This window comes from Alligator sinensis, unplaced genomic scaffold (assembly GCF_000455745.1).
Source record: "Alligator sinensis unplaced genomic scaffold, ASM45574v1 scaffold178_1, whole genome shotgun sequence".
Lineage (NCBI taxonomy): Eukaryota > Metazoa > Chordata > Crocodylia > Alligatoridae > Alligator > Alligator sinensis.
Window position 1 is genome coordinate 2,733,586 of NW_005842031.1, and position 6,388 is coordinate 2,739,973.

Sequence of the window (6,388 nt, forward strand, 5' to 3'; positions counted from 1 at the left end):
GGCCGGGCGGGCTCGGCCGAGCCGGCACCCCCCTCTCCGGCGGAGGTCGCGGGAGCCCGGTTAGAGGAGGCGTGCGTAAAGATTTTGCAATGTCCCTGCATGGTGTTGTAGACTTTCCTAGCCAAGAAACCGGCTTCGGCTTCTTGCAAATCCCCGACGACTCACCTGATTAACCTGCCTGCGGTTCTGCCCGGACCAGGTAACGCGAGCCCGAGCCTCCTGACCTTCCCCCGGCCCCGGGCACGTCTGCAGGCCCCCCGCATCTGGGGCAGGGGTTTTTTTTGTGGGTTTTTTTTTTTTTTTTTTTTGCTGGGAGCCGAGAGGAGCTCTCTGACTACCCCCCCACTTCTTCCTCCTCCTCCTCCTCCTCCTCCCACCTTCAGCCCCTGCCCCATTGCACTTGCTGAGGGTCAGTCCCTAAAAATAATCCGGAGACTCAGACTCCTCAGACTTCAGCACCCAAGGACCCCGCAAGGTCAGCCGCCCAGCTGGAGCTCTCGGCCAGTTTTTTTTTTTTTTTTTTGGGGGGGGGGGGGTTGGTTTGGGTTTTTTTTTTTTGTTTTTTTTTTAATATTTTGGTGCTATTTTTATTTCTGCTGAGGGATCCAAACCCCAGTAGGTTTTGTCCTGCTTCCCCCCACCCCCCTTCCCTCCCCCCTTCCTTTGCCAAGGATCAAGAGCGCTGTGAAAGTGCCAGACTTTGCGGAGTTAGGGACGGGGTCCTGGGGTGGCTGCAAAAGGGGAAGGGGAACTTGGCTGGAAGGCACTGATCCCTGTGTAGCTGCTGCCCCGGCTGGCGCTCTGCCTCCCTCAGCTCCCCCTGCTTTTCCAGAGAGCTCAGAAGTTCATTCAGGCTTCCTGGCTGGCTGCTTTTTGGGTCCCCAGGGTGCCAGGAGAAGCCCCCATGGCACTGCTTCCCCTAAATGCTGCACAGAGTCAGGGAGAGAGGGACAGACCCACTCAGGGAGGGAGAGAAAGAGAGACGCTTCCCCCCTCTTCCTCTCCACCCTCTTCCTCCTTCCTTAAACATTTCTGAGAGTGATTCACAAGAGCCAAACAGGCCTGGTGGAAACCTTGCATGCCGGTGTTGGGGAGGGGGATTGTTCTTCTCATGTCTTTTCGCTCCCTCTAGCCTCCTTGCTTCCCTGAGGTTGTGAATTTGCCACATGGGGCTGGGAAAGCACGTTTTCTCTGTTTGTGTGGTAGTGCCAGAATCAGTGGACGTGGACTTAGACCTTACCCACAAAGAAGGCATTTGCAAGCACAATGAGGGAGGATGAGGGGAAGTGTGGAAAGTGCATGCAGACCAGACAAGGTTCCTTAGGCAGCTGTGATCTCTTTTATTAGACCAACTAAATAGTTGGGAAAATTGTTTTTTTGTAAGCTTTCGGGTATAAACACCCTCCTTCACGAAGGCAGCGCATGTGGATCACATCTTGATGGCCCACCCTCCTGGCTCCAAGCATGAGGGTGTTTTGTTTTTTTTTTTTTGAAAAGTGATCTCATGTTCAGATCTAAAATATGACCTGCCTGCCAGGATTTTTTATTTATTTATTTATTTTTGCCCTGAACATTCACAGGAGCAAGTGGTCTGAGGATATATTTTGAACTGCTGCAGGGGAAGCTCTCTGATTAGTTGGTCTAGCGGAGTGGTTTATTGCAGCGCCAAAAATCTGGCAGGAGGACTGAATTAGGAAATGAGCAAAGGATGAGAGTGGCAAATAAAAAAGATGAGAATTCAGACACAAGGAAACTAGAGGGGGGTGAGGTTAGAATTTGAGGGGCTTTATTCCTTTCATTGTGATATTTTTACCCAAGCTCTGTGATTTTGATGTTAAGAGGACTTGAACAAAAAAAAAAAGAGAGAGAGAGTACCACCAGCTGTGTAAGAGAGGGAAATTTGAATTCTCTTTAAATAAAAGCCAGTGCAGAGGTAGAACATAGAACAGCTCGGTCGTTCTGTAAGGGAAGTGCATGAGATATAGCAGGAAGTTAGTAGGAAAACAAGATTTGACATCCTCTGTTTTTCTTCCCCTTCCTCCCTCAGTTTTGCCCTTCCAACTTAAATATGAAGTATCAAACTTATTTGATGCGCAGTTGTTTCTCAGATTTCACTCTAAAGTACGTAATGCTAAGTTTAAATGTGAAGACCGCCCCCCCCCAACCACATGCATTCAATTGTAAGCATGGGCATTCAATATTGTATTGCACTTCCATAGGAAATACCCAAGGGATTAGAACCAGGAACTGATTTATGTGATTAAATTCTTGTTCCCTGTGTGTAAAGTATCATTGTAACCACTTTGTGTGTGTATGCTAGTTTCTTACAGTTCTCCTTTAAGGGGACTTTCAGTTTCAAATATGCAAAGGGCAGAGGAAGGTAAACATGGCTTTTAACGTGTTCGGTATCAGAAACATAGCAAATAAATCAATTACATTAACGGTGTTCAATACCACACTTATTCTGCTCTATTTTTTTCAGAAATTAAAAGGTTACCACTAGAGCACTATATCCATATCTCTAACCTAGCGCCACTTATTATTGCAACAGTATTTCAATATTAAGTGATCTTAAAGATATTTCATCTTTCATTTTGAATCCTGAATTTGAATCAGCATTAGAATGTCAGAGCTGCAAGATAAGGTATAACAAGCTAAGTAGACAGCTGAAGGGTTCCTGGTGAAGGTGTTGCTGAGAAGGATATCTCGGTCTGTTCTCGGTAACCTTGTTTACAGGGACATTTCAATTGCAACCAGAATTTCAGCAAGAGGCTGCCTAGACTAATGTCTGTGTGTTTGAAGTTGATCACGAGTGTCTTTTTTCACTATAAACATACATGCCTGAGCAACACTCATGTAAACTTTTCTGGAAGGTTATGATGATTTTTTTTTTTTTGTCTACCAGAAAGGCAGATTTTTGTGCTGGTGTACAGTAGAACAAATATTTATGAAATTATAGTTTGGTTCGGTTTGATGCGTTAGGCAGGAGCAATTCACGGGTCTTCTTAATGTCATGTGTATAGGCTTTGATTTATTTGACTTAAGTGTCATGATTTATTAATACATTTTACAGCACGCTAAGTCAGTTTGAGGTAAAATTTGAAAAATGAATATACTATAACAGGTAACACTTATGCCTTGATTTGCTGAATTTTAGTCATTCTGTTTTAAAATAACATTTGGAGAATAATACAAATTTAGAGACTTGGACTTAAACACCAGAAGCTACATTAATGAAGAAAAATGCTGTTGAAATACTTTTGAATAATAAATAAGATATGGAATGGTCAACCACAAGATAAAAATTTTACACTGTTTTTATGACTCTAAATTGGCTGCATTGTAAACTAAGCTTACTACTCTATTAAGTCATCCTACTTTTCAATTATTTAACATTTCTAGCCATGCAATTTAGTCTTCATTGTGTATATCAGAACATTATATATAAAGTAGTCGTCACTTGTTAGTTTGTCCGGGTTTTGTGGTGAATCAGGGTTTAATTTTAACTTATCAGGACAAATATTACCAAGTATGCACACAGCAAAATGATATGGAAATAGCCCCAGTCGTATGAAATGGGGATAGTTACAGCACTGAAATGTACCTAATACAATTTGAGATCCACTCACTAAGAAACCTTGACAGTATCTGCCTTCCAGGTACTGTGCATTTGGAAATACTGTATCTCCATTTAAATGCAGATCTTCTGTTTTCTCCAGGGGGCAGTTGGTGAATCTTTCGATTGAACCACTGGTACTAGAAAAACTAACTGAAGATTTCCCCATGAACAAGAGAACCTTTCATGTCTGCCTGTTTGAAATAATGATTATAAAATTTCCTAATATTGCAGTTTTATATTGATTTTAAATGCCTTTTCAAAAGTCAAACCAAAGGAATTGTGCCTTTTGCTCAAACAAAGCAGTTTTATGTTTTCACCTTTATTTAGGGGGCTTAGAAGATATAACCATTACAAATAAGTTCTTTGTTTTTACATTGGTATTGTGTTTGCATGTGAATTTCATCAAAGGGACAGAGCAGTCTTCCTCTGATTTGACCTAGATTCCTCCTGATTATTCCTATACTGCCAGTACCTTGCTATTTCCCACTGTGAAAATAGGTGAGCAACTGTTGATGCTATGTAGCTGGGGCTGCATGGGCAATGGGCATATACAGGCGGTTAACTCCCTCCCTTCTTGAAGACTTCATTATTAGACCTATGTGAAAAAATGTAGCTTGACTGAAAAAGGGATTCAGACAAATATTTTCTTTGCTTTTGGTTCACGTAGATTTGGGTTTTGGGTTCAAATAAGCCAGCACAACCCAGTTGAACCTGGGAGGTTTGGGTTTTTGTTTGTTTGTTTGTTTTTGCATGTTGAAAACATGGGTTTTATATGATTGCAAGGATAAATTGGACCACGTTTGCTTGAAACAGAGGCCTGCTTCTGCAGACCCTGGCCCTAGTTTTAGTATAGGGTCATATTTGCCTACAGAAGGGGTATCAAATTTGTATGGGCCCCAGAGCTCCTATGGGCTGGATGAGTGTTGCTGGACTGGTTTGCACGCCAGAATGGACTGTTACCCCTGTGCACTGCTTGCAATGCTGGATCTAGCCTGCATGCTGCACACATGCCAGATCCTGGAGACTGGCACTGAATGCGTGCTGCCCATGGCAAGCAGGCTGGCTTTGGTGCTTCAGGCAGCACAGAGAGTTGGTCCAGAGCAACAGATGCAGCTGTGAACATCTTGTACCCCACGTAGCACACAGGGCAAGGGCTGGCACAGGCTGGAGGATACAGGTCAACAGGCTGGATCCAGCCTGTAGGCCTTATGTTTGAGATCCCTGGCCTATATTGGCTGTTGATGACGGCTAAGTGTTCATCCACCAGAATTAATGGTGAAACTCTGTGGACAGAGAAAGAAATTGGGAAAAACACTCTTGTTGTTTAGACTTTGTAATGGAAATTAAACTTAAGTGACTTTCTTACACAAACATTCATATCTTGGTTAAATGAATCTATCCTGACTCTCCTCTCATTTAACACTGTCACTTGAGTGAGGTCAATGGAATGACTCTTAATTGGCAGAAGTATGAGAGAGAGGAGAATCAAACTTAACACTTTCCCCTCAAGTATACTTTGGGTCCTTGAAGAGGGTCCTTTCCTGAAAACCTGTTGTACGCCTATCTTGCTTGCCTGTGTGTGTGTGTGTGTGTGTGTGTGTATCTGCATAGAAACTGATACATATTTTTCAATAGAATATATTGAAATATACATATATAGTTCAATAGAATACATGTGTGTGTGCATACACACACACAGAGCTCAACTATATATATGTGTGTGTGTATATATATATATAAAAAAGAAAGTCACCCAAATATTTGGGTACAGACTCATATTAGAACCCAAACATGAGGGGAAAAAATGGAACTTCTCTCAAACAGCTTTTCTTAGGGGGAATCTAGTGGCAATTGCTTTGAAGCATGTGTAATTGATTACCATACATTTATTTTAAAAAGGAGACATAACAAGGAATCTAACATGATGTTTTGGAATATATCTTTTCCCCACAATGTTCTTGAGGGAAATGTAAGGTTGCAGGCATCATTTCATGCCCTGTATGTTTTTGAACATAAATCAAAGAAATTGTTGGAGAGTTATAGATGTTCATAGTAACTATAGCTATAATAAACACATGCAGTGTATATTTTCTAAGCTATTTTGTAGGGGCAAAAAGCTGAAGCCGGCATTCTGTATGAACAATTCAACTTAATCAATGAAAATTTATTTCCTAGTTAGTGTGAATTACCAGTGTAGCATGGAGTCATACACCTTGGTTTAAGTTCATCTGATTTGAAGCCGTGGTTAAAACTGGGAAAGAATTTAAATTAGATTTAGACACCCAGAATGAGTTATCCCAAATGTCACAAGTATAGTGATGGCTGTATGGTAGTATTTATATCTCTATTATCAGTTGTATCTATCAAATTATTTATGTGTATATTGAATTCAAATGGTGTTGGCAGTTTACATAAATAAATAAATAAACACTGAGTTTTACACATGCCACAGAAAGTGAGGGTAATAAATAAATGGGGAAGGTGGAACACTGAGGCTAGGTACAGATGTTCAAAAGGCCCGAAACAGAATCCATCTAAGTTATGTGGTTTTCTGAAAGTGGCCTAGGTTAGACAGGCAGTGAACAGAACATACGTTCTGCCTTTGGTGATGAGGAAGGAGGGGCCAAGGCCAGCAGGCAGGGGCCTCTCCTGCATGCCTCCCAGCAGGCCCCACAAGCTGGCAGAGACTGCTGAGAGCAGCCAAGCACCCAGGACACCCCTGATTGGCTGCTGGGCATGGACAAGCATGCCCTGAACTCTTCTTACCCC